Raw genomic sequence first — 16,732 nt, forward strand, 5'->3', positions numbered from 1 at the left:
GAGGATTGAGGAGCTCTACCTACTCATCGTCACTGTATGATAAGTGCTGGCTTGGACTTAGCGGGCCGGCCTCGTTTTCTTTTTTGTCCAATAGGTATCAGTTTTGCTTCCAGTGGCGGTGTTGTTAGTTTGAGCCGAATTGCTAGACCCAAAACGTGTTTGCATACATATTTTGTTAAAAAATCGGGACAGTCGCCCCGCCCCCATTCGAATTCGCGCGCTGTAACAATCTGTAGTAATAAAGCGTATCAAAATAAAAAACATGAGACCTCAAATATAATATCAGTAACCAATAATCATTAATAAAACAGCTCACAAAACTTTGCTTAGAATTAACTTTTTTGTAGTTCGTTCAGTAAAACCTCAATTAGAAAAATCTAATGTATCTTCATATTAAAGTTGCCCTCTCTGTGTTTCTAGTCGCTCACTTAGTAATTTAGTCGCCCGGATAGTATTTTTATGTCTGAAATGTAATAATCAAAACCCACATTTTGTAAGCTCGTTCTGGATTTTATTATTGATCAATATTTGTCGTTAGTTTGGTTAATTTTTCGCTCACTCAAATTCATACCGCTCAAGGTATTAAAACAGTATGCCATCATCAGTCGCAAAGTTTTTTTTTAGTCGCTCGTTTTATAATTCCCCTTACTTTTATCCTTACAAGATTTTGTTTTAAGAGTTGTTTGTATGCTTGAACGCGCTAATCTCAGGAACTAGGTACTGGTCCGATTTGAAAATTTAATATTGCTGTGTTGGATAGCCCATTTATCAAGGAAGGTTTTAGGCTATATAACATCACCCTACAGCCAATATTATACAAACCATTTTCAAGCGAACGAACTACGAAGTCGCATTTTAATCAAAAATGAAAAACCTGGAGGAAATATATCATCTGACTGATACAAAAAATATCATATTATCCTGGTCTCTTTGAACTACGAAATAAAAACACTTCACAAAAGAGCGCCAAAGTAACAAGTTATTCGATGGTTTCTTAGAAAAAGTAATAACTTACGGAAGAAAGAACATAACGCAGGTAAGTGCAGAAAAACCATTGATCATCATCACCCAGGGATGGTTGTACACAGATTTTCATAATGAAAGAGGTGGTGACAGAAGTTTGGTTTAACATTATTCTCCGTTTTTTGACACGGAGGAAATACTCTGCGCACCGTCACCACTGCCAGAGGGCAGGGTGGTGTTTGAGACACCCGGTGCCCTGAAAAAGGCGCCTCTGTCCTGAAAAGGACAGTTTGCCCCAGCGTACCCTACTGAAACTCATCTTTTCAGCCACAGGACGTCCACTGCTGAACATAGGCCTCTCCTAATGATTTCCATAAATTGACTATTGGTAGTGGCCTGGGTCCAGCGCCTTCCTGCTTTATGAGGTACCTACTGAACCTAGCTGTGCTATAATCCCGGAGGTAAGAAGCAATCATTCAACGCCGTCCAATCAGGAAAATAAAAAAGGCTTTGTGAGTCCAACAATAAACAAATAAGTAGGCAGGAAATTGTTTAATATGTTTGCCCGGAAGCAACTTCAATCAGATTTTCTTGAGGAAATTTCACGGACCATTTAGAATGTTTTTTACAACAAGTTGCACGAGTTCAAACAATTTTTAGCAGAAAGAGATTCTTGTCAATCTGCCTCAGACTCGTCACAGGGAAATGCACGTGTAGATTCGTCACGATTGACAATTCTCATGATGCATTAAATTACTTATGCTGGGTTGCACCATCTTACTTTAACTTTGACAAACGCCAAAAATCTGTCAAACTCCATTCAAAAAACACCGGTTAGGGTTATAGATACGGTCAAAGTTAGGTGGTGCAGACTGGTGCAACTCAGACTAGTAATCACGATTATGTCCAATGTATTTTCAACGTATGAAACATACAAAAGCGTGAAGAAAATTGACAGTAACTTACAGAAAAAACGTTGCTTTAAAAAGCTAACTACTCGTACTTAGGTAGGTAAGGTAAGGCAGCTATCTGTGTACAAAAAGTCTTACTCCATACTATAAATCACACGTGTGTGCTGGTAGACCTTGGGTTCAGGATGTCATTTCGTCTATCTTATAATTCCAATGCAACCGGACATATTTCTCATTGCCATGCGTGCCACGTGGAGATCACTAGTTTTTTTGAAATAATTGTCAGTTTGGTAAAGGAATACGAATTCTTTTGATTATAATTTGTTTGACTAAGTATCAGAGCCAAACGGATGAAGTGACCTACACGCTCTACCTTAACTCTCTTACATTCTACTGGTAAATTAGAGAGAGTCCTTCCTGCGGTGGAGATTAAAAATGACCTGATGGTGATGATGATTAGGTACAACGCTTTTGTTAAGAAGTAATTATTAGTTGGACGCTCTGGATGCTCTTCCAGAAAAATGGAGCAAAAGCATATGCATTGGTAGAAGTTTCTTAGAAGAGCACAGGTAAAGTTTATGAAAACGCCCATACTTTTGATATTTTACTACTCAGTTTATAGCTGAAATAGAAATATTATTAACCAACAAAATGAATGGGGCTGCTCAATCAATAGCCGTTTATTACGTTAAATAGTGTTAATTCCAAACACGTGCATATTACTTGCATAATAACGTAATTTAACTACTTTTCGGGTAGTACAAGGCGAGACTAGCAAATTAGTAACTAAAGTAGGTAATGTTAGTTAATTTTCTGCGAGAGATCGGTCGGTTTGAAAACATTTAAAAAAGCAGGTAAGTAAATTCGATTTATTTATAAGGGGTTTTATGCGACACGGTGAAGTAAGCTTTTAAAGTAATATAATGAAGAAAACTACACGTCCTAACAGTCCCACGAAAATAATTTTCACGTAAAACTGTGAAAAACTTATCAGAGAGAGCCAGGTTTCTAACTCTACACTTCACAGGACTTCCCACCACTCGTTTTCACCGCTGCAACTCCTGTGCAGCCAGGATCTACAGCTTGACCGCCAATAAAACCCAACCACTGAAGGTCAAGTTTGTCCCGGAGGAAACTTAAACTGTTATTTGGACCCGCAACGAAATTAATCAGAGGAACATAGGAGGAGTTCGACTCTACAGTCAAAATACGTGGTTACAAAATTCCTAAATGCAGAAATTTCAATATCTTACTTAGTGCAGTTAAAGTCTGCCATCTAGGACATAACATTTTCTAAGGTTCAGTTTAATTTGGACCATCATTAAAATTTGATATTAATTAAAAGCTCTTTCAAGGCCTAATGTGTCACCTTGTTAAAGGGACATCACTATTCTCAACCGACAAGTTTTCGTGTTTTTGCCGACAATTTAGATGTGAAAGTCATTGTTTGCCGATTTGACCTTCGAGGCTGTCCATTTCACAATTAGTTGTGGTTGGAATCGCAAAAAGTAATGATTGGGAAGGATATTTATAAATTGCGTGTCCAAGCATAACACGCTCGGGGTTTACTAATCGGCGTTTTAGAGCTTCAAAATGTACTTCTTGAACTCTTCTAGCACAAAACAGTGCTTTCCTTCTAGCATGGAGGGCGTAATGTGATCCTATAGGCATTCTAAAGAGTATTGAATTTAAGGCGATACCTCGCGAATATTGGGCGTTTTAAAGAAGCGTAGAATTAGTTTTAGTCGTACTTTTCCTTTAACTTATGTTCTTTGAGTCGTTAATTCATGAAAGACGGGACCAAAAAGAGTAGTTAGTAGTTACACAATATTATGTTATCTACATACGAGTACCTACTTACTACTTATAATGATATTGCAAATGCTATAATTTAAAGTAAACGTAGGTACTTAGTATCTATTAATCTGCTTACCTTCCTATTTCTGGTAATCCAATTGGCACGTGTCTTTTTATTATTTTAATAATGGCTTTTAAACAATAACTTAATTAACCTTACGCGTTATAACCATTAAGTATTTTTTGCGTTAAATAAAATTACGCTCTAATAAAATATGACAATATACAATTAAAGCATTACTCACAATATATGACTGTATTGTTTGAAGCACTAACTATACATAAAATGTAGTTTTTTCCGTGTGTTTCTATATATAATTTTATTATAACTATTTTTAATTAACTAATAGCGCCTACACAATCAATTTTACATCTTAATTTGTTGATAATAAGAATGAAAATAATTTCTAGGTGACAATTAAACGATTAAAATTGTCAAGGAAGGGAATACCCTATGCTATAGCTAGTAATCATTGTCGGTCTGTGTTACTCAATTAATGATTGCAATCGTCATTAACATGGCATTAATGACGTTTAGGGACTTTCTGAATGATAATGAGAATTTTTAGGAAGGTGTATGCAAGATTTTAGGAAACTGTATGCAAACAGTTGGTGCTACTTAAATAAGAGTCGCTAAGAATGTCTAGAATCATATGACTCTACAATACTCCTACTAAGTATCTATCTATTCCGACGCCCGTATTCACAAACATTACTGTTATATCTCACAGTGCACGTGGACGCACAGAGTCACGCACGAACTAATCACAGAGCTCTATTCAACGCTGTGCGTTCGATTTGCTGCTTACTTAAGCAAGCATCGTTTATGAATACGGGCGTGATTCAAGCTCGCGACTGTGAGTCTACTCGTACTTAGGCCCAATTAACTTTGGAGTAGGTATTTTTCGAGAAATCAAGCGTTTCTATTTGCAAACATTTTTGGCCCACCCTGTATAACTGTCACACTATAAATCCATTTGCCAATAAAGTTTATCTAAATGTCTTTACGTATACATTATGTTAACATAATATGCCCTGTCACGCGTGTTATACCGTTACAGAATGTCACACATGTCACAGTGTCACAGCCAGTGATCTGTGCATCCTTCACCCGATTGCGGCGAAGGTTGACACGCGCATGCGCGAGCCTGATGCGATTATGCCAATTGATGCTCCCGATTATGCGATAACATTCTTTCATAATTGGCGCACGAGATGTGATAATTTTTTGCCTTGGATTTATGATTTTATAGTCTCCAAGATGCGCGGTTTCTAACGCCCGTATTCACAAACGATGCTTGCTTAAGTGAAGCAGCGAATCGAACGCACAGCGTTGAACAGGACTCTGAGATTGGTTCGTATGTCACCCTGTGCGTCCGCGCGCACTGTGAGACCTAGGGCGTATGATGCGATTTCTCTCTTGTAGATCATATTTTTCAGTGGTTTTATGGCTTGTGATTTATGATTTATCTATCTGTTCTGTAAACTCTACAGTGCAATCAGTTTTCTCAAATGCCTGTTTACGTGGCCGTAGCTTGAACGCCTTAGGAGGGTTTAAAGTTAGGAATTCCATCGTGTACTGTAATTGAGCCCTTAAGCACTATTATTATAATAATAAGTAACTATCACAAAAATATCTAAAGTCTGACTGATCCAATGCTTGGCAGTTTTAACAGTTAAAAAGTAAAGTGTCAAACCAAGTAATGTGACGTGTTGTTAGCCATCTTATCTATTTACAACGAGATGCGACTTGTGTATCGTTTTGTAGCGTCGTGTAGCGCCGTGTAGCGTAGTGTAGCGTAGCGTCGCGTTAATCGCTGACGCAGGACGTTGTGAATGATGGAGCCAAGTGCTTACATACTGATAGTTTACTTAAGTAAGTATTTATCAATAAGATTTCTCGCTCTCAAAACTCAAGTTTATCTTGCAACATCATGATTAAGAGAGAGATTGTGATGATGATTTCACGATTTCATTTACCAGATGTTAATGAAGGAGGAGGAAATTACACAAATTTTATTATAGCCGTGGATTATCCACTACTTCCTTAAGGAAGACTCCTCATTTCTAAAGAGGGATTCGAGAATTCAACAACAATAAGGAAACATCAGCAAGATTAAGGTTATTTTATATTTAACCTTATTCCTAATTGTTTGCAGAGCTGAAAAGCAAATGAACTAAATTTGTTAGACGTAAGTCTGTCATCATCATCATCAATGATTTTCACATCGCCCGGTTGGTAACGGCTTGCATCCTGCTACCTTCCTGCTACACGTAATTAATAATAAATTAAAATTTTCCTGGTACAACTTATGAACTTGAAAATATTTTCCATACAAAATTTACAAGCTTTTTGCATGCAGTTTCTGATTTATTTTTCCAGTATTTACAAATAAAATAGTTTGCAATTTATTGAATGATCTAAGAACAATAACCTCATGCACTGGCTTATTACAGCGGCCTGTTTGTCCACTCTTGCGCAAATAATCTGTTCTGATTTATAATCTGTTAGGCATGACGTCAGATATCCTTTATTCATTAACGTTTTAACAACTTTGAGGAATTCATTAATTAAACGATCAATCAATGGTAATAATAAAAACAATAGCGAGAATTAGAATTTAGTGTAGAAAATTAAATCTTTTTATTTTAATAATTTACACAAAATAATCAAATCAATCAAATGAAGCGTCTCTTTGTACTATCAACATTCTTTTCACGAAATAGTTAAGGTACTACATATTTTATACAGGGTGTTAGGTAAATGGGTATATGAGCCGACACTAGCCCATGTTAACATGGGCATATAAATGGTATGGTGAAGTCAGAAATTTCATATTATCATTTTAATTTTTTTAATTTTCATATAAAATAAATTTAATAAAATCCGATTTGTATGAAAAATAAAATAATTAAAATGAAGATATCAATTTTTTGACTTCACCATACCATTTATATGACCATGTTAACATGGGCTAGTGTCGGCTCATATACCCATTTACCTAACACCCTGTATACAAGAGCATTTTTTAACATTTTTGTCTTTCTGTTCATTGTGGTTAATCTTTCAAAATAACTGGACCGATTTTGATGACTTCAACTAGAAGATAGATACCTAAGAAGTACCTAACTTACAAGAAAGCATAGAGCCAAAGGATAAAGCCATGCGTCGGTGTTTTCTTATGTTGATAAAAGTCAAAGTCAAAGTCAAAATATCTTTATTTGCATAGACTATTCGTCAAATATTTTGCTCTTAAGGAGCCGGTTTGCCGGTTAATATTAATAAATTAAAAAAGCAGTAGTAGGTACATTTGGTTCAGGAGCAGTTCACTGAATTTACCACGCATTCTTGTATGGTGTATCTTATAAGAATGGGTATACAAAATTGCGTGGTATAAAACAAGGTAGTAACGTGCTAATATCTAGACTTACAGATTATAGATAGAGTTTCAGGGCTGAATAATTATAATAAGTAATATACCTACCTACTATGTCGTAGAAAATTTTAATGAGATATAAAGCGACCGATAGCGCCGCGCTCTCTCTGAAATTCGAAATGCCCAAATAAAAAAAAAAAGAGATATAAAAACTTATTGTAGAGTTCGATTCGACACATTAACTTAGTAGCGATGCGCTGCTGTCTCCAGGATACGTACACGTAAGCAATTTATGAAAATATACCTATAGATTTCGATTCGATATCCCATGTTGTATGGTAGTGTAACACAATATTTCGCTACATCGGAAGTATGTCAAGGGCCCCTTGATAATGACCGCAGTGGCGTGCGTCTCCATTGTTGTAAAATATATAGATAGATAGATAGATAGATAGATAGATCCTGGCTTAGAAGTCGCAGAAGTGGGAACGAGAGTTAGAAACAGTTCCGTGCCCCTTTGACACAACGGGACTATTCCCACCTCTTGTTCCCACCGCTGCATCTCCTGTGTAGCCAGGATCTACAGCTTGACAGCCAATAAACCTAACCAGTGAAGGTTAATTTAGTCCCACTTTTTTGTTCTGTTTTGATTTGCTGCTTCACTTAAGCAAGCATCGTTTGTGAATACGGGCGTAAGTATTAAAGATATCTGGGTAAATATACACCTGATGCTACATTGTAAGTATGATTAAAGCGACCGGATTTTTCCGTTTAGCATTTAATTAAAACGTTTATAAACGAGTTATTGTAATGATAGATTTATTTATTGGATTTCCTTTGGTTCATAATTATATGCGTGAAGTAATTACCAGGTTTCTACGGTAAACATAAAATATAGGTACCGTTTCGTTCTAATATTAATTGTTTATTTAAATGGAGTACTTTTAGCCTAGTAATTAAACTACATCTGGTTGCAGGATCGATTGGTAAGGGGCCATATGATAATGTCATATGCTCATAATTATTATAGAGTTCAAGATAGTCAGTTTCTGAGTTAAGGATACTAGTGGAACAAAGTTTTTTTGTTCAGACTGAAATAACAGAGATTCGTTCACCATTTCTTCTCAACATCAGCCGATATGGTGGTCCCGAAATAGTTGTAGGGCAAATTCTTTGGATAGTGAACCCTGATATGCTGAAAATGTTCATAAAGAATTTGGTAGTTCTCACTGGTGGAACACTTGTAATACATCCATACCTACAAGGAAATGATAGCCCAGTCAATGGTTTATTTAGGATGAATTACTCACTCAACCACACTGAAGCTAATGGGTGTTGACCTCTAGTAGATGCCATAATATCATGGTTTCCTTGTCCTTTGTGACAATGAATAACGGCATTTTAGCATTCTTTGTAAGATAATTAAGTGTAATTGCATAAATTACATGTAAATAGGTGGATGGATTTTGCGTTGCATGATTGTGTGACGGCGAATGCAAATATTTTTGTCTACGAACCAGTAGACACCTAGTAATTTAAAATGCGGAAATCTTGAACTGTCTAAGGCACCTAACACCTTAAGTATTAGTTAGGTATAAATGCGGACATAATACTGCGGGCTTGAGACGTTCTGATAACTTAATATCCACTGAACGAATTTTATTTTTGGGCACAGAAATTGGACCTTTAAAAAATAGTTTGTTATGATGAAACAAAAAAAATGAAATAGGAGATTACAAATAGACACGGGTAATGTGGTGCGTTCGTTCGTTCGTTCGTTTCAGCCAAATGACGTCCACTGCTGGACAAAGGCCTCCCTAAGGTTTTCCATAATGAATGGTCCTGCGCTGCCCGCATCCAGGCTCTTTCCGCGACCTTTACCAGATCGTCGGTCCACCTAGTAGGAGGCCTGCCCACTGTATGTATGTGGTGCAACTCTGCCTAATCTCAGAATAAAGACAACATTATTAGACTTCTTTAAATGATACATCCCATGTTTATCGAATACAAATTCGTATAAATTGACAAATACAAAGAAAAACATTGCTTTTTATTATGTAGAGTCAGAGATAGTCAAAACGTGAATAAACCCATAGTAAAAGTAAAATTAATATCTTTATGACGTCATTATTACCGTTATGTTTCTACTGTTCTTTCCTGCGATACAACGGTGATACGGTATTCGTTGTATGACCTTGACCCATCTGATTAGCATCTGCTATTGATATAGCGCGAAGGTTTCATAATGACATAATACCAAATACGTGCTCATTAGAAGGTTATTAACATCAAATTACAAATACAAGGGTTTTAGTATGAATGAAACAGTAAAGATGTGGCGTTTTCATACGAAAATACGGGCAGTATTTTCGTATGAAAAAGTATAAGCTTTTTTTTAAATAAGCCCAACGCCAGAGCTTTTCTTAAGTTTATTATTGATACTACGAATTTTAATGGCGGACAAGCTACACAGGAGTTGCAATGGTGGGATTCTAAACTGTGGGAACGAGTGGTGGGAATAGTCCTGTATTTGACTTAGACACTTTCTGCGATCTCTATCGGTTAAATTATACTTGTCTGTATTTTACCCAAGTAGCAACAGATTATCTTCATAAGGCATTGAAGATATCTTGAAGACTAGTAGCCTAATTCCAGCCGTTGTCTTGGCCAAGACAATAGTCGCACTCAAGAAATCTTGAAGTTATGCCACAAGACAATGGTAAGCAAAAAAGGGCACAATCCTTTGGAAATCACTGAGACAGAGTTAAGACAACGCTTAAGGCAGACTTAAACCCTAATTAAGAGTGTAGTTTTAATAATTTCTAAACAAGTACTATAATATAACTTGTAGTATGACTGTAGACAAGGAAATAGAGTTGAAGATATCTTGAATACTTATTTAAGAGTAATAATTATTTTTACAGCTAAGGTTTATTTAACTTCATGAAGAACTATGTAAGACATTTTTTATTAAAGAGGAACTTTAATTTAGTAAACATTGTGATCTTTAACACTAAATCAACTTTAGATAAAGGTTAATGAAAATGGCGATTAAATTATTTTAATAACTAATTTATATTATGTCTAGAATAGACCGTGAATGTCATTTTTGCATAGGAAATATAAAACGCATTGTGGTTTCTCGTGTCAAATCAATGGATAATGTTATAAAACAGGAGGGCCTTGAAAAAGACCTCATAAGATAAATAAAATATTACGAAATTGTATTGTATAAAGAAAACTTTGAGGTTATAAAATAATATTTTATTTTATGCAAACGTTCTTAGACATTTATGCAACTAGAAAAAGTGTAACAAAGACGTACTTCAATTTAAATGTCCTCTTGATATAATATTATAGGTTAATTTCAGATTTATTTTTTGTTACACATAGCTCATAATGGCGGTAATTCTAATTCGTCTTAATGTAGCAAGAGTATAGAAGATTTTGAATTTGTAAGTTTAGTTTAGAAAGAGTTGAGTCAAGTTATACTTTACATAGTATTAGTTTAGAAACATTAGATTTAACTTACACTTAAAATTCACTTGATGAAGTATTACTTAAGTGCATATGGTATCAAGTAGATCTTTAATTTTATTTAGTTAAAACTAGATAGTTTTCATTCTGTCTTAGTCTTGCTAAATTATTGGTGCTGCTATACATTAAAGAACAATTCATTTACTAACTAATTTATTAATTACATGATTTCTCCCTCGGATTGTCCGTGTGGAAGTCGAAAATGGTTCTAATAGGATTTTAATTGGTTTTTACGTTTTTAGTTTTGTTATAACATACACCCGCATATTTCGTAAAGTATTCTTTGAACTCTGTAATTGCAACACTCAGAGATAAGCAATTAAATTTATTGAATATCTGATATGTGATTTTTGCCGTATTTTTTGTAAAAAGTTTTTATTTAATTGTTTTTATGGAACTTTTAACAATTTGTGATTTTGTTAAATTTAATCACACAGTGTTTCTAATTTATTAAATGAGAAGATTGAGAAGCGTAAATAAGTGTGGATTACAATTATTAGAAACATTTTTCGGTAGTTATTATGTTAAGATTTTTCAAAGGTCACAGGCCTACTGTCACCTAGTTAGTTAAATTGTATAATATCATGTTGTACCCAACTTTACCATACAATTTCGAAAATAATTTAGACAATACTTAATTAGTACCTAAATCATATTTTGAGTTTATTTATAATAGCATAATTTAGTTTGCGGGCGACCGCACGCATTTTGTATCAATAATTAATACGCACGCAAGTGCTCGTGCATTACCTTGAATTAATAGGCGTGATCCTGTTTTATCGAAATCGTCCCGTTAAGTGTATTTTTTCTCAAAATGTACTAATTCTAGTAAAAAAGTAATTAACTTAATCTTCAGAAAAGTATTTCTAAGACAATGGTCTTTAAAAAGTCCTAAGTAAATCTACGAATACTTTATTTACTTTGCAACACTTAAATAATACTTTATCTATACTATTTGGTATTAAGTGAGCATACAAAAAAACTTAATTTAGTAAAATAAGATTTTTTTAACTTAAGCTTAGAATAACCTAAGACCAAATTATCTAAAGAATACTTAACTTGGTTTTGGGTATTCTTAATTTGCTTAAGTAGCGCTCGATGAAGAATATAAAGTCTTAAAGAAAAAAATCTCTATTCTAAGTTAATTTGGTTTTAGCTTAAGTGTAAATTTAGATAGAGTGAAGACAAGTAAGATTTTGCCATTAATACCAATTGCTACTTGGGTATCCACCAGTTAAATGGATTAAACACGACGACGAAACAGACTATGGTTAAAACCTTATCATAAACCCATAAAGGTTGACTTAAATCTATTAATGTTTAACTTAAATGTCCAACAGAAATAAACAAAAACAGTTCCATCCTAGAGCAGGTCTATAAAAAACGTTACAACTTATTTTCAAGGAAGTGAGCCTATTCGTCACCAAATCAGAACACAATAACGTCATACTTTATATTAATTACAAGTAAATGAGAGCTAATAAATATTTATTTGGCAACAATTATTGTGTAGGAAGTTAATCGTGATATAATTATATTCCATAGATATGGATAAATCGTTTATATTTGCATGTAAACAAAGCAGGTCGTGACTTGGTAGCCTACCCTGTCTACCTAGTAATAAAAATTAAATGTACTAACAAAACTAAGCTTTATTTAAAAGTCCTTTTACCTGCCATATTTTACTCGATCATTTAGGTACCTAAATTAAAAGCTCTGCCATATGAGTTCACAGAATAGAATGATCGCCTTTTGTATCGCGTTTTTTTTTGTGTGCAATAAAGATTATAAAGAAATAATAAAATAAAATATACATTATTTATATTCCTGGATTCGGCCGAGCCGAAAGACGTGGGCAGGCCTCTCACTAGGTAGACCGACGATCTGGTGAAGGTCGCGGGAGGTGCCTGGATGCGAGCGGCGCAGGACCGGTCTTTGTGGAAATCCTTGGGGGAGGCCTTTATCCAGCAAACGAACAAACGAACGATTCCTGGATTATGTAAATTCCAGACGCCTTAAAGGTTAAATTGTGTTATTTTTTGTTAATTATATTCTGAAATATTTAGTAAATAGGTAGATACAGTCAAGTTATGGAGGTGTAGTACCACAGTATACGAGTAGTACCTATGTAGTTGCTACTTGAAATATAAAATTGACCACACAAGAGGCTGCGAGTGCGACCTATCAGAACTGGTCGCAGATAAAAAATAAAATAAATAAATGAATACGTCAATACATACATATTTTATTACATTCCTGTAATATGTAATTATGTAAATTCCAGAGTGCATCCAACGTAAAGGTTAAAATGCATTATTTTTCCTCAATTTTAGCAAATATTTCAGCAAGTTACAAGCACATCGGACTATCCACATTTTCGTTGCAAATTCAACTTTAATACGACTACATAAGCACTGTTAAAGTTGACGTGCTTGTACATTAAAAACTAAGGCGACAAAACCTTGAACTTCATCTGGACCTAAAAGTGAGAGGAGGACGGCGTCATACGCAAGTGCGTAATTCAGTTCAATTAGTTTTAATCTTGATACTAATTATTTAAATTGACCGTTCATTTTATTTGTCCTTGAACAGTGACAAGAAATTGAAAACTACAATAATTACTTTACAAGTTTGTTAGTAAAAATCTATAAGTACGATTCCTAATTTTTTGTAAATTAAGAATCTTTGTCGGGATAATTAAATCTACCAGTATGGTTCGATTATTGCTGAGCTGTTTTTTGTAATTTAAATATGAAATTAAGATAAATGACTAATCTCTAACTAAATTTTCATTGTTTATCTATTTCATAAATCTGATTTAATCATAATTTATCTGGAAGACAGCTTTTCGTAGAGATAAAGTCGCTTAAATTGTGCCTTATTTCTTCAGATTATTATCAGTTTAAAATATTTATCGAATAAATCCCAACTAATATTATAAATGCGAAAGTGACTCTGTCTGTCTGTCTGTCTGTTACGCTTTCCCGCTTAAACCTCGCAACCGATTTTGATGAAATTTGGCATAGAGATAGTTTGAGTCCCGGGAAAGAACATAGGATAGTTTTTATCCCGGTTTTTGAAACAGGGACGCGCGCGATAAAGTTTTTCTGTGACAGACAAAATTCCACGCGGGCGAAGCCGCGGGCGGAAAGCTAGTAGGTAATAAAAACGTTTTCAGACAACTTCATTAAAAGTTATCTCAATTAATCATCCCGTAAAATCGAGAACAGATTAAACAATTACTTTGCTAATTAGAACCTTCTTAATTAAAGATGAGATTACTGAGATACAATTAAGACTGGAAGCCTCGTTAAAAATGTGTAATCACTAGAATTAAGCTTGACGTTCAGCTGAAACCTTTTATCGTTAACAAGGATTTTTTAGTTCAGAGTGCCATCATGCAGCACTGGACACGCGTCCATCTTACTAAAGACACCAAATTGTCGTTCGTTAATTGTGTTTAGGTTACTGTGTGATTTACTAACCATAGTTTATAAGACCTTTGTTACTAACACTTTTATGGGCTATGCCTGAAATAAATACCTTTTATTTATTTATAATAAACTTATGATGTCACAGCACATGTTTCACAGTAGGTTGGTGTGGTATTGATACGTTTTTTTTTCACTATACCAAAAAATCATTTTGTTAACTTTTTTTTTCGTTTATCTGTTGTGATAGGGATAGAGACATGCGACTTTTGGTTTTACAAAAGTAATACGATAGAGAATAATACAAAATAATTAAAACCACCTGTTATAGGGGCATTATTTGGAGAAATTTATCAAATAACCAAAAAAACACGAATTTAAAAGCAGATTTTTTTCAAAAAGTATAATTTTTTATTATTTGTTGGCATTTTCTGGGTATTGTATGTATTTTTTTAGTATCGCCTGTTATTTAGCATTATATTACTGTTTTTATTTTATCAAGATATACCTCTTGGTTTAAAAGTTATTACGTTTTCTTTACAAGAAGTAATTGGAAGAAAAAAAAAACCCTTTTTAGTGATAAAAATAGGTCTAGATTTACCTATTTTCATATGTGCACTTTATCGTGACTCACACTGTATTTTAACAAGTCTCAAAATCTTCTCTCGTATTTATTGGATGTGAAATTATGTCGTTGGTGTATCTTTTTTGATAAAATAAAATTATGAATTGACATTACTGACTCATTGCTGCATAAACCATGCCGTACGCTATATTGTTACGGATATTGACCCGTACTCGTACAACTTGTTTCTCAGTTCAGCCTGCAGTTTTTTTCACCATTATTGTGCGTATGGACTTCTTATTTACGTCAACAGCATAAAACAATAAATAAAACTCGTTAAATTCTGTAAAAAATCTTCAAAAACCCAATAGTTTTTGCTTAAGGAGTTAAGCTACTATTATGGAAGCAATAAACGTATTGAGTATTGAGTATTGAGCAACTATTCATCCTCAGAAAGTGTTGTATTCCTGAATTAAATGTAACCCTTCACGATCGTGCCAAAGTGATCTCTAGTTTTTTTTCAAATATCTTATTATAATGTATTTTTTTAAATATTAAATTTTAAATACACTTGGTTTTATTAAATAAGATTAGAAGATAGCAGTGGTAGTTTTTAAACAGAACGTTTAAAAAGTCTAATAAAAAAAGAACTTTTAGCACTTTATAAAACATTTTTCAAAGACTGATATCGCGTGATAGTAAATAATAGGTAGTCAATTACACAAGATAGGTATTACACAAGATGTTGTTTGTTTATTGTAACACCACGGCATCGTTATTATTGTTGTATGAAACAATTATAAATACAGGGATATAGTTAATAATCTTGTCAGGAATTAACTATTTTAAAACCACAGATTAGACCTATTTATTTAGGTCATGAAAATAGTTCAGCTGTAGTCCGCCGCACGGATAATTGGATATTACCTATATGTATAAACAATACAGAAAAATAGTTCAAATTAAATAAATTAATTGATCAATAAAATATTGATTCTTCATTTTGTGTTAAGGTATTTGTGTTTGGGAAAGTAAATATTTTAAAAAACTTGATACCGGAAATAAAGGCAATTTACTGAGATGAAAATTGCGAAAGCTCGAGGAAAAGTAGAAAAGCTTCCGTAAGAAATTAAAAAGCTCGTTATTTCATACTTAGGTAGATTTGTTTTTGTTTTGAAAAAGCTTCCTATTCAATTTATTTTTCCATTCTTTTCTATTCTTACATGTATTTAGAGTAATTAAGAAAGATATATAATAAAACTACACGTATTAAAGTACATAATTACAAAATGTTACCACCTATTTGTTGATTTTAGATCGTATTTAATAAATAATAAATGTTAACATAAAATTTAGACAATGGTTACCATTGAATAGGGTTGTTTTCATTGACGTACCATGTTTATGTAGGTATCGCTTGGGCAACATTTCCATAAATTAATGACGTTCTACAATTCTACTTATTATTTACTGTATGTGCGTGAACTTTTCAGTTCTTTCCTGTCATAAATTCAAACTGGCACAAAAAAATACAAATAAAAAAACACTCACCAAACACCAGCTCAAAAACACAAAATTTCAAACATGCAACACACTTCGCGCGCGCAATTTAAATTTCGAACTTCAAATTTGAATTTTCGAATTCCGAACCTATTAACTGCTGACAACCACTAACGGGCAGTCAAAGGTTGCAACAGTGACGCGTGCGCACCTCAAAGGGGCACGTTTGGAACTAAGCTGGCTGCCGTCCTGGCAAACCTTGAAAGCTAGGTTTTGACTGAAAGCCGCCTACACAAACCTTGCCGGTCCTTCGTTTTTGTCGTTGAACGATGCGATGTCATTTTAGTGACTGGTTTATTCGTCGCGTGGTTCGCGAAGAATAATTAATGAAAGATATGATAATCCGCGGTAGCTATTAAAGTTCTTTGTTTATTTGCTCAACTAATTGCTAGAAGTGAACCTTAATTAACATAGTTATTTCATTGATGGCTGCGAAGCGATGTTAGTTAGTATGAACAAGAAAGGTTTTATTAATTAAACCTTTTTAATTGTTTCTGTTTTACAATTTGTAGGTCTTTAAGATTACCTAAA

The 16,732-nt window shown here is 34.0% G+C and overlaps 1 protein-coding gene across 1 annotated transcript in view; it reads right to left on the minus strand.

The window, feature by feature from the left end:
• Nucleotides 1-16,357, minus strand: part of LOC135082528 (putative metabolite transport protein HI_1104) — a 48,937-nt gene extending 32,580 nt beyond the window's left edge. Inside the window, exon 1 of the mRNA XM_063977329.1 lies at nt 16,193-16,357. The gene's annotated coding sequence lies outside the window, so the exon portion shown is untranslated. The remainder of the gene's footprint in view (nt 1-16,192) is intronic.
• Between the last annotated feature and the right edge of the window lie 375 nt (nt 16,358-16,732).

The sequence above is a fragment of the Ostrinia nubilalis genome, chromosome 21, assembly GCF_963855985.1.
Source record: "Ostrinia nubilalis chromosome 21, ilOstNubi1.1, whole genome shotgun sequence".
NCBI classification, from domain to species: domain Eukaryota; kingdom Metazoa; phylum Arthropoda; class Insecta; order Lepidoptera; family Crambidae; genus Ostrinia; species Ostrinia nubilalis.